The 23,493-nt window shown below is 35.7% G+C and overlaps 1 non-coding gene across 1 annotated transcript; it reads right to left on the bottom strand.

Annotated features, from left to right (window-relative positions):
• Window positions 1-2,227: 2,227 nt before the first annotated feature.
• LOC143648994 (small nucleolar RNA SNORA70) lies at window positions 2,228-2,362 on the bottom strand. The gene has a single exon (XR_013158877.1). It is a non-coding gene; the product is annotated as a small nucleolar RNA SNORA70 (small nucleolar RNA).
• Between the last annotated feature and the right edge of the window lie 21,131 nt (window positions 2,363-23,493).

Genomic DNA, 23,493 nt, shown 5'->3' with positions numbered 1-23,493 from the left:
CTTCCTCATTTTAACGCTTATTATAAAGCCACAGTGGTCAAAACAACATAGTACTGGAACAAAGACTGAAGTATTGACTAATGGAATTGAATCAAGAATGCAGAAACAGGGCGGGCGATGGTGGCTCAGTGACAGAGTTCTCGCCTACCGTGCCGGAGACCCAGGTTTGATTCCTGGTGCCTGCTCATGCCAAAAAAAGAAAAAAAAAAAAAAAAAAGGAGTGCAGAAACAAACCTCCTCATTACGTGGGACCGCATGCATGAAAGTCTCCCTGGAAATGTGGGATATGACTCCCAGGGATTAACCTGGCCCTGGCACTGTGGGATTGACAATGCCTTCCTGACCAAAAGGGGGAAAACAATTGTAACAAATAAGATATCAGCAGCTGAGAGAATTCAAATAGAGCTGAGCGGCAACACTGGAGGATACTCTTATGCAAGCTTCAACTAGTTGTTGCTATTTATCATGGTTTGCCAAACCCTAACCAAAACCATTCCTACCGATCTTATAGGATACCTAGGGCTTTATCTGAGATTCTGCAAAGGTTCCAAGAAGTGAGATTACTTTTCAGAAACTCACAACCTCCAAATGGGTTTCTAGGCCAGATAAGTCCTGAAACTCAGAGGGACCCTCCTCTCCAGAACATCATTCCCCTATTCCATATTACTGACAGCCCTTACAAACATGAGAGAGTTAGAATGGGCATTGCTCAAATACCCCTCAAGATGGGGAGAAAGCTCAAAGGAGGAGGTGGAGTTATAACAGAGAAAATAGGATTTAATAAGTGTTATAACTGTTGATACTTCTTTTTGTCTTCAGCATATTGGAGCAACTAGAAGGAAAAAAAAATCTAAAATTGTGGATCTGTAACCCATACAAACCTCTGAAACTTGTTCTATAACTAATTGTTGTGGTGTGCTTTGAAATGTATTGCTTTTTTGTATATATGCTATTTTGCATAATAAAAATATGGCATTATAACTTCACCCCTACCTGTACTTCCTGCCTTATTTTATTCCACAGCCATTATCACCATCTAACGAATTATGTATTTGACTTCTTTTATTGTTGATCTCTTTCTACTAGGATTTAAGCTCAAGAATGGAAGGGATTTCATATTTTTTGTTTACCTCTATAATTCTAACACCTCATAAAAACAAAATTATCAATAAAGATGTGAAGAAAGATAAATGAATAAGACATCTATGGTTCCTGCTTGATCTAGACATTAAAAGGGTTACATTCATAAATAAAACAGCTCAATTACATGAATTTTATAATTAACTGGAAATAATTATCATGGTAGATATAAAACAGGGTGGTATATAATGAGGGCTATGCAGAGATATGCTCTGATATGTATGTGAACGCAGAAGAAAGAGAAGTTAGTTTTTTCATAAGGTATAAGCATCACAGAGGGTCTGTGATATATATGAGATTTTTAAAAAATAACTTTATTTTATTTTTAAATAAACACATCTGTTAAATTTTTTATTTATTTATTTTTTTGTTAATAATATGAATTGAATGTAACTGACATTGCCACCATCTCTAATAACTTCTCTTACACATTTTTCAAACTTTAAAAAGAGCTCTTTAGCTCTTATTTCTTGTTTTATTTGATCCTTGCACTTCCTCCTCAAGGAAAAATTATCAGATACTTGTATACTCACTTTACAGATGTTGAAACCTATAAATGAGATTATGTGGCCATGAAAACAGTAAAGATATTATGGAGATAATCCATCAATATCTTTGTGATCACACCATCTCATTGATTGCCTTTTTTTTTTTTTTTAATAGCCAGAAAGTAGTTTATTGATGGGAACAAGTTGGGTGAGGGCAGTGCTGGCAAAGTCTTAATGAGTGCAGGGCCTGCCATTGTCTAAGGGGCCATGATTAGGGATATATAGTGAATACTGCAACCATCTGGGATGAGGACTTCTCAGCCACTATGTCTTCAGATCAGTCAGTGTTAAACTTGGTAAAGCCCTTCTTCTTAGAGATGTGAATTTTCTGGTGGCCAGAGAAGTTGAACTTGGCTTTGTGTAGCATCTCAATCACACGCTCCTGGTTTTGAAGCTTGGTGTGGATGGACATGATGATGGCCAATGTAAACCCCAGCTTCCATCCCCTGGGGCTTTCCAAAAGCACCTCACGTACCTGTGAAGTATGCGAGCATAGATTGGGGCCAGCTTGAAGTCAGACATAACTGTCAACAGGAAAGGGTTGTCTCCAAGGTCCCCTAGAGTAGTCCAGACAAGCAACAGACTGCATGCACTACCAAGGAGGCTGCTGTCTGCATCCACTGCAGACTGGGCCTCTCCTTGGACAGAAGAACAGTCTACCTAATTGGCTCCAGATCATTCATGAACCTTTGAATCCACTTATTATTTAATCTTAGATTCAATATCAGACTAGATTGGCATCATTTCAATCTTTGTATCTGCAGCTATGGTAGGCATAATTAAAAAGGTGGATTTTTAGCATCTTCTAAAATTAAGGTTAGTTTTATTCAAGACTATCACCTCAATTTCTCTGGGTTAAAGGGTGGGGCCAGAAAAGCCCAGAGATATTTTTACCCCAAAGTATTTTTTTCTATTTCATGTGCAGCCTTAGGCTATGCTGAATTGTAGGAGGAGGAGTGAGCTTTGCATCACAAGTCCTGGGCTCTGCTGTCTACTGCCTCACGCTGTTGAGCAAGTCATTGAGTCCCTCTGCAACTCAATTTGAGTGTCCAAATGCAAGGTTCCATCCCCTCTCCACACAGAGTCATAACAAGTCACCATACTGGCCTGGCAGTGAATATTTTCTCAATTGTGGAAGCCCCTATTCTTAAAATTTTTGAAGCATTTTGTTTCAAAATGTGACACATGCTATCACTTTCAGGTCAAGCATGAACCACATGATGGATAGCAAAGAGATGTCAACACACTCTGATATGAGTGTCAGGGTTGCTAACAAAAGACACTACTTATACAGGCACTAGACAGAACAACGTTTACTCAAATTCAGAAGAGACAAATATCAGTGTCATTAGTGGGCATTGGTCCTCCATGGCCAGCAAGTCTTGCTCCACAGCCAATGCAAAGAGATGGTCTAGAAACACACCTCTCTCCTGAGCTGTAGGCAAGGAACCTCACTCTATCCCCAGGAACTGGCATAGCAGTTTGAATGGGCCAGGGACCATAAAGCACACCTAGTTAGCAAAGCAGTCTTAGTAAATATTTACATATCCTTGGAGCAAAAGGGGAAGAAATGTGAGGCAGGATACCTTCTGCTAAAGGATGTGTTTTCTCTCCAGGCACTATCAAGAAAAGAGTCAGCTCACAATTATCATCCTGTACTTAGAAGCCAGCTTAACACATCTAATCCAGAGCACATAGTTTATTTGTGGGTCACAGGGAAAGGCAACAGGCCATGTGCTGATGTCTTCTCCCACAATTTCCCTCCAGACTTTGTTTATTGAATGTATATTCAATATTCAATTACATAATCCTTCCTTTACAAAGATTAAATTATGCTGTTTGTCAGTTTCATACCATTGTATTTAATTTAACATTATATTATAAACATTTTTAATATATTTTAAATTCACCTCATAACATTTTACTGACAATTATAACATTATAAGATGATTTATGGAAGCAGTTAAGAAAATAAATGTCACCGAAATAGAGAAAAAATAGTGAATCAAAATCCCCTTGTCCCATGGTTAATGTCTGCTAACATTTTGATATTACTCCCTGTACTCTTGTCTGTTTATATATATATATATTAAAGATGGGACCATATTGATTTAAAACTTTTACAATTACCTTTTTGGAATCTTTTTGCATATAAATAAAAGTATATAATATGTAGTATATAAAAGTCGATGAAGACTGGGGGAATATACCAGCACCCACCACCCCCACCAAGTGTTTAATGATTTATTGAGTGTTTTTCATATTCTTCCATTCGTTCAGGCCGAACACCTCAGAGTCAATCTTGAATCTTTTTATTATATGCAGAGTCTTGTAGTTTCTTATTTTAAAATATAACCAGACTCTTGGGTACACAGGTGGCTCAGTGGTAGAATGCTCCCCTTCCATGCGGGAGTCCCAGGTTCGATTCCCAGGCCATCCACCCAACCCCCCTCCCAGAAAAAGTATACAGAATCTAAGCACTTTTCATTTTTCCTTTAATAACACTGTGGTTAAGCCACCATCATCTCTTGACTGGAATGTTAAAAGAGCTTCATGCTTCTACCCTTTCCCTTTTTGTCTTTCTGCTTCTTCCATCAATGGCCCTAGGTCTCACAGTCACCAGACAGCCAATATGATGACATAAAATTATTTTAAAGTGAAGATCACATCCTTATACAGTAAATCTAATCATGCCAATTTTCTGCTCAAAATTCCCCATTGTCATCCTCTTAGAGTAAAATTCAAAGTTACCAAGGCCTCCTAGAAGTTCTGAAAGGATCCGCTCTCTCACCCACTGTTCTTTACCCACTCTCACTATTCCCAAAGCATGTTAAGCCTTTGCACCACTCTCCATTAAAATAAAAATAAGCTTCCCGAGCTACATTCTAGTTACTTTGTTTTATCTTTATTTTCACTTAACACCACTTGGCTCTACCTATCTGGCTATCAGTCAATCAATCAATCAATATGTCTACTTGTCTGCTTGCCTATTTCTATATATCTATCATCTGCTTATCTATTTATCCATCCATCTACCTTATATTGTCTGTTTTCTCCTGGCAGAAATGTTAGCTCTGTGAGGGCAGTGTGGAATATTAGGCACAAACCAGATATTCTTTGAGAAATGGTTTGAAAAATAATTTTATTTCATTAAAATTTATTTTTATTTAATGATAATGCATTACTTTTTAAATAACATTAAATGTTTTTTCTGACTTAATCTTGAAGTTCATATAGTCATCCATTTTTTTGATAAATTATTTGTTCACTCATGCTTCTATTATTGGAAATCAGGCATTTTTCCCTCATCAGTTTTTTTAATATTACTATAATGGGATAGAAATGAAAATAACCAGATCTTTGTGCACATCCATGTTATGTCCTAAAAAAAATCACAGAAATAAAATTATTGCATCAATGGCCATGGATACTTTATAGCTTTTGATAGACCTTTAGAAATTTACCTAAAAAACTATATTTGTACCAACAGATTGCACATGATCCTTATGCTACACTCTCACTAACACTGTGCAACATCCTTAAAAAAATAATTTTATCATTTTTGCATATTTATCTTAGTGCTATAAATGATCAAATTATTTCCTATTTTTCCCTGGTAATTTGTGTGTATGAGCATGTTTTGAATAGACTGTTCCTGTCTTTTGCATGTTTTTAAAAACATATGCATGCTTTTTTTCTTATTAACTTGTCAAAGCTCTTTTTATTTTTGAAGTAATAACCATTTAATTTCATTAATTTAAAAGTTTCCACAATTAGTTTTGTATCTCTAAATGTTATTGTAACTATTTCATTTTTTTGTAGACAAATAATAAATATTTCCTCTTGAGGTTTGTTTGCTTTAATGTCATGCATAGAAAATCCATTTCTTCCCCAAATGTTATATAAGCACCTACAAAAATTATAATGTATTTCTTTCTAAATAAATACTGTTTTAATGGCTGCATATTGTATGTCATGGTTTAATTTGTAAAGTCAGCAATTAAGAAAGTAAGACAAAAATCACCGAAGGGCAAAATTACTCCTGGTTACTGCTTCTTTGAATGAATATCAGGTGAGTTGGTTGCGTTAAGATTAGAAGTCACAAAAATCACATTCACTAAGTGAGACAGTCCCACTGAATGCCTCAGAGGATGGGAAACAACAGAGAGAAGGGTCACATCTGTCCCACCTAACACTGAGGGAAATGCTAGGCTACACGAACATCATAACTTAATTTATCTTTCTGCTTTTCCTCCCCAATGGCTCAAAATAGAATTTCACTTAAGTCAAACATAAACACCCATGCAATGGTAGTAGAAAGTAAGATGGTTTATTTTCATGATGTGCATATTTGACTCATTTTCAATTTTTCACTATAGCGTTAATATTGTAAAGTTTAAATTTTATACAGATATCTTGTTCACATTTCCCTTATGATATAATTCTTTGAAAGTTTTCCTAGAAACTCTTTTCTTAAAAAATATCACAGTTTATAAGCATTCTTTATGTTCTTGAATCATATATGAGCTTTTCAGAAAGGTTATAGCAATTTACATTCCTATGAGATGTTAGAAATTGTTTATCATAGGACAGGCAAGGTTTTGACCATTGAGATGAAAGAAGAATCATTCCATATGTAATAAGTAGCATAAGCAAAGACACTAGATGTGGTAGTGTAATGAAAGGCAACTAATTGATATTTACCTGGCAACTGAATCCAAATTCATGACAATGATTGATAACTCTTATTGTCATAATTCTCCAAGGCTAGATTGGTTACTACTCCAATTATAGTACTTCTCATAGTGTATTGTAGAATCCCAAATACAAATTCATAGGTTGTAAAATCCTTTAATGCAGAAATTCCTTGTCTTGTATTAATAGTTGTCTCCAAATTATCTATAGTCTGATACAATGGCTGTGCCAAAATATTTATTGCGTGACTGGATTGAATTTGTAGAAAACTAGAGTACATACTGAATGCTGATTCTTCTTTTTGATTTTGTTGGTGAATTCCTAAAGCCTGTTAGTAGTTACCTTGGTAATTAATGGAAAGCTCAGTATCTTTTGTCCTTTTATTTTTATAGCATTATTATTTTTTATAGCTGTACTATCTTTATAGTATTATATTTATAACTTCATTTAATAGCATTTTATATTATTATTTCAATAATTACAACATTTTTATTTTGTAACATTATTTCAAATAATTACGTTTTATCTCCATATCCTAAGTCTAAATATTTAAGATAAAAAATAACGTCTTATCTTTTTTGGCATCGCTGATATTGATTTTGATTAATTGACTTATTAGTACCTGATATATGCTCCTATAATGTAAACAAATGGAACAGACATGATCACATGAATAGGCTACATGAGAATACTGACTTGACTGTGGTTTTCTTTGATTTTAAATTAAAACAAAAAAAAGAAAGATAACAAAACCCGGATAGGCTGCATGTTAGCTCTGCGACTTTAGGTCTGTTACCTAATCTCTGTTGCTGGATCTGGATAACCAACACAATAAGGCCTATCTTTATGGCTACTATAAAGATGAAATGAAGTTATATATTTAAAACCTATTAATAGCTGAAATTAATAGGAGCTCAAAATAGAAATGGAAATTTTTGCTTCTCCACCCTCATCCTTGTCCCTGGACTTCCCACTTAGGATCCTGGGGAGGACTCTTTCTCATTTGTAAATCTTGAGGCCATGAGAATATTCTCTTGAAATTAACTTAGACCAGAAGAATTACAGTGTCTAATTTTCTATGAATTTTCTTTAATTTTTATGTGATTTTTCTGTATTACATGGTGGCAGAGATCTAAGAGAAGGGGAATTGTCTCTCCTTCATCAAGTTTTCCTGAAAGAAAACAAATGTATTTTGTTTTATGAGTAATTAAGTGGGGTGTATATGTGTGTATATGTGTGTCACATAATATTGGGAGACAACAAATAAAATATCAAAAGCAACTTAGATGATGTCTTACTAAATTACAATTCTGTGGATTCTAATTTCTTCTAGTCTTTTTTTTCTCTATTCTTTAAATTGAGTGTGTCAATTGTTCAAAAACCTATGAAACATTTGCTTAAATGTAGTGTTTGCCTGAATCTTGGTGGACTGAGATAAGTAGAAATGTTATAGCTTAAAGTCACTGGAAAATATATTTTTTTAAAGAAAAATGAAGACAGATTTTTATGGTAGAGATGTTCACTAGTGTGATGGTTGCGCTCATATGTCAACTTTGCCAGGTGATGGTGCCCAGTTATCTGGTCATGCAAGCACTGGCCCAACTGTTACTGTGAGGACATTTTGTGGATTTAAATCATCAGTTAATTGATTACATTTATAGCTGATTACAACTACAATCAACTATGGAGAGTGTTTTCAGGAATAGGAGACATTTAATCCAATCATCTGTAAGCTTTAAAAGGGGAAGTGATGTATTCAGCGTCAGGAGAGAGAATTTCCAACTCTACTTCAGTTGGGAGCTTCTTCTGGAGAACTCATTGAAAACTTTCATTGGTATTGCCAGATTGCAGCCTGTCCTGAGGAATTTGGACTCATGCATCCCACAGTTACATGAGACACTTTTATAAAATTTCATAATATTTACAGATATCTCCTGTTGGCTCTGTTTCCCTAGAGAACTCTGGGTCTGGATAGAGTAGACGAAGCCTTCCACACATCTTTAATTGCTCCTACAGAAATCGTTAAATAAATATCATCAGAAGTAAGTATTGATCCTTGTCTACTGGATAGGGCCAAGCACATTCATCAAAGAGACAGACAGAAGACTGATTTTTACTGTTATATAAACACAAAGAATTAGGATGGGAAGCCTTATTTCCGTGTTCTTGATTTTGCCTATGTATTTGGGATTAAGGAGTTAGAAAAAATGTTTCTATTTTTCCATGCATATAAAATAATACCACTTTGCATTTGGATAGTACTTTTTGGTTTATTAAGGACTTTCACACACATACTCAACATACATACACTCACACAAACAGACACAGAGACACATCTATGTGTGGGCAAATATGTGGATAATGTGTTTATGTATGTATATTTCACTAAGATAAAAATGCAGAAAAGGATGCCTGGGAATTTTTAGCTATGTCTCTAGGTCAGACATTGTACTATCATTCTCACCCATATTAGAGCTAACCATTCGTGACAGCTTGAAAGTATTATGAACCCCAGAAAACCCATGTTTTAATCCTGAGTCAATCTTGTGGAGGCAGCCATTTCTTTTAATCTTGATATAATACTATAAATTGGAAACTTTTGATTAGGTTTTCTCTGCAGAGATGTGGTACACACAATTGTGGGTATCACTATTTGATTAGATGGAGATGTAACTCCACCCATTTCAGGTGGAATTCAGTTTATTGGAGTCCTTTAAAAGATGAAGCATTTTGGAGACAGTCAGAAATGACAGAGCTGACAAAGAGAGAGAGTTGACACAGATGCTGACACTTGGAGAACAGAGACACAAATGCTTGGAGATGCTTGGAGCCCAGTAGATGTCATCACAAGATGATGCCAGAAACTGGAGAGAGCCATGGGAAGCCAAAAGATGATGGCCAGCCCCTGAGAAGCCTGAGAAGCCAAGTGAGGAGCCCCCACAGGAACAGAGGCTGAAGGCAATGAAGCCCAGGTGCATGCCACATGACAGTCCACCTGACAGAGGTAGTCCTGACCCATCAACCTTCCCTGAATTAAGGTATATTTACCTGGATGCTTTAGTTTGGACATTTTTATAGGTTTAGAATGGTAAATCTGTAACTTATTAGTTTTCTCTTTTTAAAAGCCTTTCCAGTTCTGGTATATTGCATTCCAGCAGCTTGCAAATTAACACACTATATTTTTTCCTTTTAATTATTTGACTTAGTTTGCTAGTGCTCTAGATAGAACAAATAAGAATAATTTAAGAAACCTGTTGTGGTAGCTTGAAGCTGTTATGTACCCCAGAAAAGACCATGTTCTTTTAATCTATTCTTGCAGGTACAAACCTACTGTAGGTGGTACCTTTTGATTAGGTCATTTTAATTGATATGTGATCCACCACATTCAAAGAGCGTCTTAATCCCCTTACTGGAGTCCTTTATAAGAAGATACAACATATATAGCAGTGGAGAGATGAAATAGAGACAAGCACTCTAGAAAAGTCCTGGAGAAGTTAAGAGAACCCACAGAAAACAGAGTAAGTCACTAAAACCAGAAGCTAAACACAGCAAAACCCAGGAGACAAGGACGGCAGACTCCAGCCACGGGCCTTCCCATGAGACACAGGTGTCCCCGATGGCCACAGATTACTTCAGAATACAGGTATTGTCCTGTTAATGCCTGAGTTGGACATTTTCATCGTCTAAGAACTGAGATTGTAACTTAATACCCAGTATAAAAGCCAATCCACTTCTGGTATATTGCATTCCATCAGCTTCAGCAAACTGAAGCAGTTATTAAACATTTTATGTCCTTCACCCACCAAGTCAGCAGCCTAGTGAATATCTTGGGAGATGGGCTCTTTTGCCTCCCTGTTTCATGCCAAGTCAAGGCTTCCATAGATGGTTAAGGGGGTAAAAACCACCACCACCAAATTTAGACATAAGCTGTTCGGATTTTCAGCTAGAGATATATGCTTGATGATGCCAGAAAATCACAAGAATCAAAAATAGTTCACAATATGCATACTAAATATCCATCTAGTGGAGAGCAGACGAGATTATTTTTCATTTAACCATTCATTCTATAAAGATGTCACATAGTCTTCCAAGACTCCTTCATTAAATACGTATCAAGAAAGAATCAGGCATCAAAGAAACAAGTCACAGAAGGGGATGACTTAACAAAGAAATTTCACACTAAGAAAAGTGCTTAAATTCACAACACTGTACACTCTTCATGCTGCACTTAAATTCCCATTTTCTAAATGTGTCATGACTTCGATTTCCAAGTTCTGTATTTAAGCTATTCAGTTTACCCTGGGTCTCCTATTTTAAAGGTTTAAGGATTCCTCATCTATCTCACACTTTTCAGAGTTTATGTGTCCTTCTCCACCCCCTGACCCTTGTGATTCTTCAAACAAGTAAACAAAACAACCAGTTTGTAGTCATAATCATAATACTTAATAATGGTTCTGCAGAAACAGCATTGCACAAACTTAATGTGGGAAAGAAGAGATCTGTTAATCTTCATATCTTCTGGATTTGCTGAGATAACATGACAATTAACCTTGCCTAAAGTTTAATAATGGCCTCATAGATGCCCCTCCAAATATGTGAGGAAAGGAAAATGTAGCAAAGATAAAGGTTCTTTTTAAAAAATTATTTTAAAAATATTAAAATAATTTTAATTGTCATAAAATTATTACATGTATAGTATAGAAAATAGAGTTACAGGAAAAGAAAAAAATCACGCAAAATAAATCACTGATTTTAATGCATTTTCTTCTGATCTTTTTCCTATATATCAAATTCAGTAATTTTGAAAAGTTACAATGGCAAATTTTTTACTAACTTTATGTTATAAGGCTTTCTTCTGTTAGTACTAGCTCTCTATGGGCATAGTCACTGACAGCAATGGATGTTTTATATAATTTTTAGTTAAGCATTTGAATTATCTTCAATATTTAGCTATAATACATAATGGCAGAGGTAGACACTTTAAAAATCTTTAAGATTTGCAATCCACTTGTTGTTTAAACTGTCCAGAATAGAGCTTAGCATCTTTAGGGAAGGAAGTTGTTACCTTGTTCCAAATCACATGAATCAAATAGACAGATGGAGAGAGCGACCCATTAATATAATCCTCATTTCTCTGTTCAGAGTGGTTGTTTTAGGTTGGACACCTACATCAAGCTGGATAAGGTTTCCCCTTGCCACAGTAGATTGGACCACAGATGAGGACCTGAGTAAAGGTGGGCCATTAACTGTTCTTCAGTGAGCATCAGGATTCTTAAGTGTGTTGAAGGGAACAATTAGTTTCCTCTCTGGTAGTGGACATGGGAGTCTCTCAAGTAGCTTCCAGCAATGGTCCCCCTATCCACAGAAGGATCTATTCTGGAGAAAGGGAAGAAAAGTAAGAAATGAGGCAAAGTTAGTGTTGCTAGCATGTCAGTTTTGGTTTTTGTTATCACTGAAGCCTGGCCACAGTTATACGTCATGTAGCAAATCTTACTTTTAGTCTAAGGTTGTTTAGAGTTTTTACCTCTTGTAATCAAACAGTATAGATACATAGTGCTTCTAATCTATCCAAGAATGCAAAACAAATTGTTATTTTAATTGTAACTTTTCTGCATTTTCTATTTTCATTCAAATTTCATTTGGTTATTTGGCATATAATTTTAATTTAGCATTATACACTATCCTTGTTATTTATTTATTCATTTTTCATTTAATGCTCTTTTGCCTAAATTCAGCCTTCCAGAAGTTCAAATTATAATTCCTGTTTTCTTTTCTTGTTTGAGAAAATTGTGACCATCTTTTCCTTTGGGCAACTCTAAATCAATTTATTTAGAGGAGCCTCCTGTATAGTACTCAGAGTTGTATTTTGCTTTGAAATCAAACCTGAGTCTTTTTATTTTGATAGAAGAGGTTAGCTCATTTACTTTTATTGATAGGTCATGCATGTTTAATCTTACTTCTAGCATATTATTTTATGTTGTTTTTCTCTTTTTAGGTCTATAAAAATCTTTCACCCTCTTATCTGTTTTCTTTATGTGTGTGTGTGTTTGGGTATACAAACACATATGGCAAACATTCACATATATTTCTAATAATGAAGAGGTTTTTTTGTTATATTGGCTACCTTTACCATTAATCTTCTCTTTCTTGAGATGTCCTGTATAAATTTGTTATCAAAATAAGCATGTTTCCTCTTTTCTCTTTTCCTACACTTTCCCCGTCATTTGGTTTTAGTCAAGTTATATTAATATTCTTACATAATAAGAATTATTATATATTATACTTCTTATAAAATCAAGAAGTTGAGATATAAACATATTTAAGTGTACAAATATATACATTATAGAATAAGAGTATGTATTCTTATATATTCAAATATAATGTTTATATTTGTACACCTAAATATGTTTATATCTCTACTTCTTGATTTTTCATCCCTAATTAATATATTTCATCACTCCTCCAGCTCTTAAAATTGAGAAAAGCAGCTTGTTTACTCTACCTCCATTTTCTCCCTCTTTTCTACACAAATTTTGTTAGACTATACTATTTGTGTTATTTACACCATCAGAGGCTATAACATTGTTGAAAACTCTGTGCACTCTAATTTCCAGATTACTTCAAATTTTAATTTCAAGATTTAAAGAAGAAATTACTTAGTAAAACATACTAATCATGATTGGTGCTCATCTGGCCTTAGTCTGTTTTTAATAACAAGTCTGTTGAGAATATAAGATGATGTTAAACGGAATAGAAAAATTTGTGGAAGGAAGAAAAATTTGTGGAAGGAAGTGACATTTTTATAAAGCTGTTTTAAATGACATCATCTTTGGTGCAGATGTAGGAGATAGTTACTAACTTCAAACAGCAAGTGCATTCCCCACATGTAACCTCCTATGCAATCATTTCCATCTCAGCTTATAACAATTCCTGATCAAGGAAAGTTTGTGTGCTCATCCTCTAAAATATGTTAATACCATTTAAAAATTCACACCTAATAAAGGCAATATGTCAAAATGAACCATAAAAGAATACGTAATATTTTCAGAGTATTACCTGAATATATGTGATATCTACATGTTTTGGCACATCAAATAAAAATAAGAAGAAAAATAATATGATGGTTCTTCTTAATTTTAAAAAATAAACATAGGTTGCAAAATATTGTTGATAGAATTTGTTGGTATCTTTAAAAATTTGAATGATAATTCTTTCAGGTGTCTATGTATGGCTTCTATTGTTCTCAGTGAATCTTATAATATAAAAATTCTGGGCATAATTTAAATGTAAACATGGAAGGACAGATAGAAAAAGAAAGGCAAATAATATAAGAAAATATTTGAAAAATCGATGGGAAAGTAGTTGTCCTTTTACAAAATTTGTTATAAATTGGATAAATTTCTAACCCCATGCATAAAAGGGAGCTCTCAAATTATAAAATAATATGTAAATAACCATGTGTGTGTTGAACATATACACACGTGCAGTGAATTTATCTTGTCTATAGATTGAACCAATTACCATAATTTTAGCTCTGGGGAAGACGAAGTCTGGTTTCCATCAATAGGCATGGGTATAATTAACCAATAACTATGGAGAATGTGGTTCTATAAAATTACAGATTTTTTAGCATCTGCTAGAAGCACATCTGTTGTGTTATGTTTTATTGGCACACTATGATTAAAAATCCAATACACTTTAAAATATTTACATGAGATTTGTCTTCTATATGTTTATATGCAAGCTAAAATCACCATAATTTTCTCTCCCTTGATTTGGAAGGTGTTTTCTTTGCTCTGATCTATCCAATTACTTACATTACACACACACACAAGCACCCATGCGGCTTTCTTTATTATAATATGTACCAAACCAAGCACAATACAAACTTGTCAAAAGGTTTGCATATGTACAGATGGGGTCTTTTATTTTATTGCACATCATTATTCATAAATAATAAACATCAGGCTGGCCTTTAGATTTCCTTAAATTTACAAGCGTTCACAAGCACAGAAAAATTCTTTCGTGAGCTTTGTGAGTCATAACTAACAGTTAATATTTCTGTCTCTCTAATATCATTAGCTCTAAAAGAAAGCTTCCATTATGTGTTAAATGTTCTGTATTCTTATCCTATAGGAGTCTGGGTGAAGTGGGTGGTCGGACACTTCTACCATCTTATCCTCCTCCCAAACCTTCTTCAATTCTACTGCTGCTGTTGCTGCTAATATTACTAGTACTATCACTACAACTAAGCTGCAGAAACTGGGTGTTAAAGCCAACTCTGCTCTTTAGGCCACATTGGTTTCTTACTCAATGCATATTTACTGAGGGCCTTGTGTGTGCAGGTCCCTCTGCTAGAACTTGGAAGGAATAAAGAAGAATGTGCCTCAAAGACTTTGCTGGGTTGGAGAAAAAAGGCAGATAATGCACCATATACTATAAGACAAGGTAAAATAAAGTGAGTGGATGGTTAACTGGATGATGTCAGAAATTGTCATATGCTTGGTTTTATTTGTGGGGCAATTGATATCCTTTCTAATTTAGTTGGAAGACAGTTTACTTTTATTTATTTATTTATTTATTTTGGCATGGGCAGACTCTGGGAATCGAACCCAGATCTCCAGCATGGCAGGTGAGAGTTCTGCCACTGCACTACCATTGCACTGCCCAGTTTATTTGTTTTTTAACTTGTTAAAATATGATGACTTCTAATAAATAACTCAGCTTCTCTTTTTATTTAAAGTAATCTTTAAAATAATCAACTTTTCATCTTTATTTTTATCACTTTTACTTGTTAACTCTAATTGGAACTCCAAAATCACTTGCAGTTGTTTGGTAATAGATATAATATTTAAGCATGCTAATAACACATGGCTAGCCAGGCATTTGTTTGAAAAGTACTTGTAAAAATAAAGAGATGCTGAAAAAATATTCTTGGAAAAATAATTTCTTAAAAACTTAGCAACATAACATTTCTTTTCATCCTAGTGATTATAGTCTACATGGAATAGTTTTCTATTTAAAAAACTTTAATTGATATAAAAGCACTTAAAATACTTTAAATACCTTAAATAAGGTTCATATTTTTCTAATTATCCAAATAATGGTTTTATTTATTCATTGATTTTTCAGTGTAGAGAACCAGTCACAGAAAGGGACACTACAAGAGAATTAAGTTGTAAGGAAGGTATAAATGCGTATGTAGGTTCTTAATAACATATACTGAAAATTGTATGCAACTAAGAGAATGGCTCTAATCTCCTTTTGTCTACTTGAAAATATTGGTCAAACCATTCTCCCTTTCTCTTTTGCATCATTAATTTTCTCCCTACTCTCTCTTAAATCCATTCCAACTTATTTTTATCTTCATAACTCCTTGCTCTTGCAGGATTGGTAAGTATTTAGATATCGCTAAATTCATTGGTTAATTTTAATCATTACATCACTCAGCCAGTCCAGTAGGATTTTACATAACTGATCACTTTCATTTCTTTCATAGGATTTTTTTCACTTGGCTTTTCAATCACCGCTCTCTGTCTCTCTTCCTATTTTAGCCATTATTTCTCAGTCTTTCTTGAGTCCTTTCAACATTCCAGGCATCCTCCTACTTTATGGCATCTAAGTATATTTTCCATCTGATTGGGGTTCTTGCCCCAGATGTTTGCCTGGCACTAATGCCCTCAAGTCTTTGGAGTCTTAACTGAAATGTCATCTCACTGCCCTATTGACAATTGCAATTATCTTTGAATGTTCAATCACTTCCCCTCCTCTATTTTCTGTTCTATAGCACTTGTCATCTTTTAAGTTATAATACAATTTACGTAATTATTACATTTATTTTCTCATGTCTGCCTCTCTCCATAAGAATGTAAGTTCCATGAGGACAGAATCCAGTGTTTTGTGCTCTCTTCTGGCGCCTGAAAATGTGGACTAGCTCCTATAGCTCATTTTGCATTATAATCCCTCTTTTCCTTTTTTGGATGACCAAAGAAAAATCAGAAAGCAGATTGCTGAGACGCAGGAGAGATTGTACACTTGCTGTTCCACCCCCAAATCCTTCCTTCACCAAAAAATTCTTAAAAGCTTGAGCTATAGAATTATTATCTATTTTATGGAAATAAGATATAACATTCTTAGATAACAAGAATTAGCTAAAACTGAATTTGATTTTTAATAATACCTAGAAACTACTGAGTAATTCTATTAGCTTTAATTTCAACAAACAACAAGGCAAGGAGTATAGATATAAATAGATAATTGAACAGCTTTACCAAGAGATAAAGAAGACTCAGGCTAGGAAGAAGAAGTTAATTATAATCCAGGAAAATTGAACCTAAGAGAGGATTAAATAAATTATAATGATAAGCTTAACATGTTCAGCTAGTTCCGTGAGATGCCAATCCTTGTTATCTGAGAAAAGGGTCTGTGATCAAATAAATTTAACTGTCACACTATCACTGACTTAAACAAATTAAAATATTTTTCTTCTACTTTAAGGACTTTTTAGACTCATTCTGTCAGTTTTGGACTTCCAAAAAGCAAACACCAAGATGGGATTAGATGTATAAGAGAGTTTTGCATAAAACAAAAACAAAAAAATAAAACAAAGACTAATGTAAGAGGAGCAGGAAAACATTTGGAGAGACTTCATTTCATGATGCAAGTTTGACACCTTTGAAAAATAAGAGAGAAGGATAATGATTGTATAGAAAGAACTTCAAACTTGCAGCAAAGTTCAGAAAGTCCTAATCAGACAATGAGGAGACTCTAGAACAAAGATTATCCTACAGAGGTGTCTGCATTGGATAAGAATGGCTAGGCTCCAGTAGCCTTGGTTAAGTCAGGATTCTCTAGGAAAACAGAACCAAGAGGAGATACCTGTAAATAGTGTTAGATTTTTTATAAAAATTGTCTCCACGCACATGCAACCGTAGGAATACAAAAGCCCAAATTCCATAGGGCAGGCTGCAAACTGGGAATTACAATAAAGGCTTTTAAGTGAATTTCCCAGGAGAAGCTGGCTGGCTAAAGTAGAGATGGAAATTCTCTTTGATGGCTGAAATCATCACTTTTCATTTTAAAGCCCTAAACTGATTGGATGCGGTGTCTTTCATTGTTGAAGGCAAGCTCCTCAATTTACAGTAGGTGTGATCAGCCATAGATGCAATCAATTCACTCATGATTTAAGTCCATGCATTGTCCTCACAATATCAATTAGGCCAGTGCTTGACTTGACCAAACAACTGAAAACCAAAATGTGGCCCAATTGACACAGAAGCAATCCTCATCCTGCTCAGTCATTAGCTGGGAGAAGCCCTGGGGAATATGTAACTTTGGTGTGAATGCTGCAAGGCAGTTGAGGTAGCTGGAGGCTGTCAGTTCACTGTGTTTGCTGCTACAGATTATTTTAAAAGGAAATCTGAGTGGTGCGCTTCCCTATAGTGGTATATAGAAATCTCTTTCCAACATTTTCTTTTTGGGGGACAACAGAACCCTTATAAAGCTAGTGCTCTGCGGCTTGGGCATTTGGTATAGAGAAGAGAAAATTTTGTGATTTCTATGTAGATTACCACATATAAAAATTTACTTGTCAAGTTTTTACTGGCAACAGAACGAAATAAAAGTAGATGATGGGACCAAAGTAAATATTTGTATTACGAGTTAGAAATACCTTCTGACATAATATGTGATCCAGGAATAAAATGACTTATCAAATACAGTTCAGAATTCCAAATCCTGCATTGGATTATTACATCTTCATTTTCCTTCCTACAACTTTCTTTCTCTCCCAGTTTTTAAAGGCATCACTTTCTCTCAACTCTCTTCTTTCCTCTCTCACATTTCTTCTCAGGATGTTTAATTCCCTGCTGTTTTTCTGTCTGCCACTGTGGCCACCACAAAAATGCACTGCTCAAATTTCCTGCTGTGGGCTGACAGCTTCAGCTGCCATCCCTCCACCAAGACTGTCCTCCACTGAGGTAACCTTCTCTGCTTTCCACCCCTTACGTCTCACGTCTGTTGAGCATGACCCAGTCTTCCATCATGCTGCTTTGGCTCAGAGACTCTGCATCAACCTGGCCAAAATTTCTGAAAACAGAGCTGAAGTCTGACACTCTTCCTACCCAATCTTACTTTCACCCCTCCTTTACTCTTCAAGGGCATTCCTTTCAATAATTTTCTTGCGTATCTAACCTCATATTGGTGCCTGCTTCTTGAACAATCTAAAATGCATTTGTGTTTTCTAGCATTTATTATTGCTTTTCTTTCTCACGCTGCTCTTTCAGCACTTTACCACCATTTTTACACCAATGAACCCATTATCTATCATTGAGGATCTTTGGGAGCTAATGCTGAACATTTAACAGCACTCTCAGTACCAATTATCCAGGATTTTAAAAGACCAGGAGTGATAATCTAGGGGCTCAGGCAGCCTCCCTGACTTCTGCCTCCATTGTGAACACTGTTGCTTTGACACAGAGTTCTTGTACCTGAATCTGAACCTTTCCGTTGCGTCTGCTTGGAGTGAAATCATGGCTGGACTACATGCTTAGATTTTTTTTTTTTTCAGTCCTAGGAGCAATCCCTGAAACAACCCTCAGCTCCATACTCTTAGAGTCAGTTGGCCAGTTTCTCTCACTCCACACCCAACCCTTATCCCCAGGACTCTAGCTAGGATCAAGGGCCTCAGGTTAATTCTCATCTGCAAGGAATTACGGAGGTGAAATGTCAAACAAACCTCAGACTGTGTCCTAGACTGAAAACCTATATCTGTTAACCTAATGGATAGTTCTACGTGAATACTCCACTGGAACAAATGCTTTATCTCTGAAAGTGAACTTAACCTTGCCTTTCATACTATCACTTCCTGAAATCACTGTCTTGAGCAACCTACGGACAGTGATAGCATCGACCTAGTAAAAAACTTGGGAGTGACCCAACGGCTCATTCTTCAATCTCGCTTCTCTTTTCTAACCAGTCATTATTTCTGTCAACTATCTTTACATCTGATACCTGGTTTTCTCTTTATCTTTCTCCACAACAACTACCATGGGCCCAGGGTTCATCATATTCACCAGCACTATTGCAAGAGTCTCAAAGTTGGTTGTACATTCTGCACTACTTTTCTACATTTATTTTCCAAATTTCAAAATGATTCATTATTTTTTTTCCAGAAGTATAAATAAACCTAAACCTTCACCCCATGGTTAAAAATGATTTGATGGCTTTCCATTACCTAAAGATATAATTATGGTATCCAAACTCCTTATAACCAAACCTTTATCAACGTTTCCTGCTTCCCTGCTTAACCCTCATTTAGTCACTTTGTCCTCCAGTATAACTGACAATGTGCAACTTTTGAAATGTGACATACTCTGCTATATTGTGTTTTTATGCATGCTGTTCCTTAAGTTTAGGATGTTTTCCCCCTTCTTATGTACCCAGAAGACTACTCTGAATTCGAAGCTGAATTAAATATCAGCTATCTATTTGAAGCATTCTTGTACCAGCCTCCTATCCATGCACATTTTATTCCTTCCTCATTGCCAATCTCAGAGGCAGGCATTTCCATACTACTTTGCTCTTACCTTTATTAGAGTCCTTTGATGCTATGCTGTACATTTTTATTTACTTTTTTTTCTGGGGATGGGCATGCTCCAGGAATCGAACCCAGGTGTTTGGCATGGCAGGCAAGAATTCTGCCACTGAGCCACCATTGCATTGCCTGATATTGTACTTTTATTAACTTATCTGCTTCTTTAACTAGGTTGTGAGTTCCTTGAAGGTAAGACCAAAAAGCTGACTTATTTTGATGTCACAAGTGCCAAGGATGGTTTCTGATACTTAAAAGATGCTTTAAAAATGTTTCTGAGATAAGCTATTTCCTCTAGTATGTGATTGATTATTCCAAGGTGGATGATGCTTTTTATTCAAGCACATTAAGCACCCAATATGAGAACAAAAAAAAAAAAAAAAAAAAAAACACTGCTCACTGATGAGTTTTACTAAAAAGATAAAAACTGACAAAGAAAAGAAACAGTTTTGAAAAAGGAAATTATCAGAAAAATTAAAATTTCGCTTATGTTACAACTCAAAATATAGAAAGACCCTGGGAAAAAGCTCGTGTAAGATTTTCAATCTCATTTTTCATGAAGTAGTAGAAGCATTCTTATTTATTTATAAGTAATAAGAAACCTAAAGAACATGCTTTTTTTTAATATGAACATTTATATTCTTTTGTTGACAGTTCTAACTTTGCAGGCTGTTCTTCATAATAAATTTCCCACTTGTTGCTGTGGATCTATTAGCAACTCAAATCTTAACTACCCATGGAGGAGTAGATTACAGCAGATTTTCAAGAGAAAAATGAGCACATCATTTTTTTCCCCCAGAATAGTCAATAAATACAAGTAGTTAGACTCAAGATTATTTAGAAAGGAAACTTAAATAAGGGTATTTCAGAATGTGCACATAAATACTAAGTGTGGTAGGGGATGATCCAAACTCAGCCTTCGGCCTTTCCCTGTGCTTAGAAATAGATATGTGGCCTGGCTCCTAGGATACATAATAAATGTTGGCTGACTCATTTCTTGGGAGTACTGAGAGGTAAAATTCACCCCCTAGCAAATAGTTGACTGTAGGCACATTTCTTCTTCTTTTGCCTTAAGCATACTTTAATAGTCACTGGAAACTGCCTGGCTAAACTATGTATGTTTCTGGTAACGGGCTCACCTCCACTGCTACATCTGTTCTTGGTGGGTTGGGAATGGGGTCCTCCTACCATGGCACAAGCAGGTTGTACACACATTGACTATCTCCCTGCATTGGCTGTGAATCAAGGCTTACTGTCCAAGGGGCCCGATGCCTACTAAAGAAGCAGACCTCACTTTGTATCTTCTCTGTGTGCTCTCGTTGGCAACTCTGACTCCTGCAAACCATGGAGTGAGCTTGAACCCTAAGACTGCTGTTCCTGGTGGCAGGCATGGGTATGTTCTTTGTTCACCTAGGCAGTGAGACTCTGTCCTTGGAGGTGGTAGTAGGTACCTCTCTTTTTCTCAAACACTAAAATTCTTTATTAAATAGGATGAAGGTAGATGAATGTAGATGTATTGCAGTTGTGTTAACATTAAAAGATTTTTAAAAATATGGCATCTGTATTCCTTTGGGAACTGTGGATGCTCCAGAGAGTTAGAATTGAAGCAAGCATTCTCTTCTGCTTTTTTCATGAGATTACTCAGGCAGGAAGAAGTTCCAGATTCCACAAACAACCTAAAATATTTCTTTATTAGGTTCTTAATCACCACCTCTCTTTCATTTGCTAACACAACAAACACTTATAAAACCTCCAATTAAGTGCTGGAACCCATGTTAGACTCAAAGGGATAATATGATGAAGAAGACATCATTCTTGCCTTGAAGTAATTCCAGTCTAGTGCTGGAGATGACCATGAAACTGGAAAATTTCAACATCATTTGTTATCTGTATAAATGAAAGATAAATATGTTTTACAGAGGCCATAGACAGGAGAAAGGATTGTTTCAAACTACTTCTTTTATCCCTATCAATTTTAAAACCAGTTTTCACATAAAGTCCTTCAGAGTTTTCCTATTTCTAAAATATAGATGTGTGGAGACCCAGGGCCTGGACTAACCCTCCACACTGAGAGTAAACTATTGCTTGTAGCTGCCTACGTGGCCGGGGTAGAAGTTAAAAGTCAACCGACCTCCTCAGGGAGGAAAGAATATATGGATAGTATCATAAACCACTTAACTTGTAAAGCATTTCGACTCCTCACACTTGCGTTGATAACAAAATCTCCAAACCCCTGTGTCATGAGACCCTGCTGAAATTCTGTTCTCATACCCTATGGAATGCCTTTGTCTTAAATAGTTATAGCTATCCCTTGCATCACCACTCCCTTGCATAGCACTGATTTCCGTTTCCTGAACAGCTGCCATAGGGAAGAATCTTCTCCTGTTTGTAAGTCCTAATAAAACTCATGTCTAGTTCCATGCTTGACATGTGTTTTGGTCTTGGGCTTGCGCCAATCTGTGATCTTCAAGAGCTAGATTGGGACAAGATAACTATCAGTTTCTTTTGCTTTTGAGGAGGAAGATATATGAATACTTTATTACTTTTATATAACATATACTAAGAGAAATATTAAGACTTTTTTCTTGCAAAAGAAAAAGGATCATAGCAATAGACACTTTGTAGAGTAGTTCAGTAAAGATGTTAACAGGAAACAGAAGGTACACTTGAAAATAAGTTCATGAAAGGACTGTTTACAGATGTGTGGGCAGGATTAAAGAAACCAAAAAGTATTGCAGGGCATCCAAGAATTAGGGAAAAAAAGTGAAAACATTATCAACCAAAAGGAAAAAGGGAAAAAAAGTTTCCAGGACCTAGTGAGAGATGGGGGGTGGAAGGACAGCCTCCAAACAAGGGTACCAGCAAAGCAGAGAAGGGTAGAAATGGATGGGGCAGGGGATGGAAACTAATCATCATAGAAATACACTGGCAGAAAACAGCAGAAGCCAGTCCTATCACCACCCAAGGCCATTTATGATCTTGTGGTTAAAACAAAGACAGAAGTCTTTCATTAAAAGAACAGTCAAATTAGTTCCTGAGTAAAAGGAAATAAAGGAAGACCTGAAGGGTAAAGTGAGTGGATAATCATACAAACAATGCCAGAGTCAGTGGCAAGAAATTCCAGCAAAATTGGAGCAACTGCAAAAGAGAGGAGGCTACAGTAATTCAGGAACTAGTCAGAAATTGGGAATATGTGCTATGGTCTGGGCTATGCTGTGGAGTTTGAAAATAATCTACAATAGATGAAGGGACACTGGATGGTCAGGAGAGAAAGAAGAGCTTTGTTAGACAAATATTTGGGGTAACATCTGACCACATCTTCAACAGACTGAAGGAGAGCACACCGTATGGAAGCCAATACCGGTTACCAATGCTGCCCCAATTGGGTGAAGGAGCGTGTGAAGCTCCCCTGGAAGTAGTCCAGGAGGAAGGTAGAAGTAGGGGGAAAATTTCATTGAATTTATTAGATCAGTTTATTGTAAAGTCTTTGTGTGTGCCCAGAGCAAAGCCAGGTCTGTA

Source organism: Tamandua tetradactyla, chromosome 10 (genome assembly GCF_023851605.1).
Source record: "Tamandua tetradactyla isolate mTamTet1 chromosome 10, mTamTet1.pri, whole genome shotgun sequence".
In the NCBI taxonomy this organism is placed as follows: Eukaryota; Metazoa; Chordata; class Mammalia; order Pilosa; family Myrmecophagidae; genus Tamandua; species Tamandua tetradactyla.
Note: the sequence above shows the minus strand (reverse complement) of the source record. Positions and strands in the feature narration are given on the sequence as shown.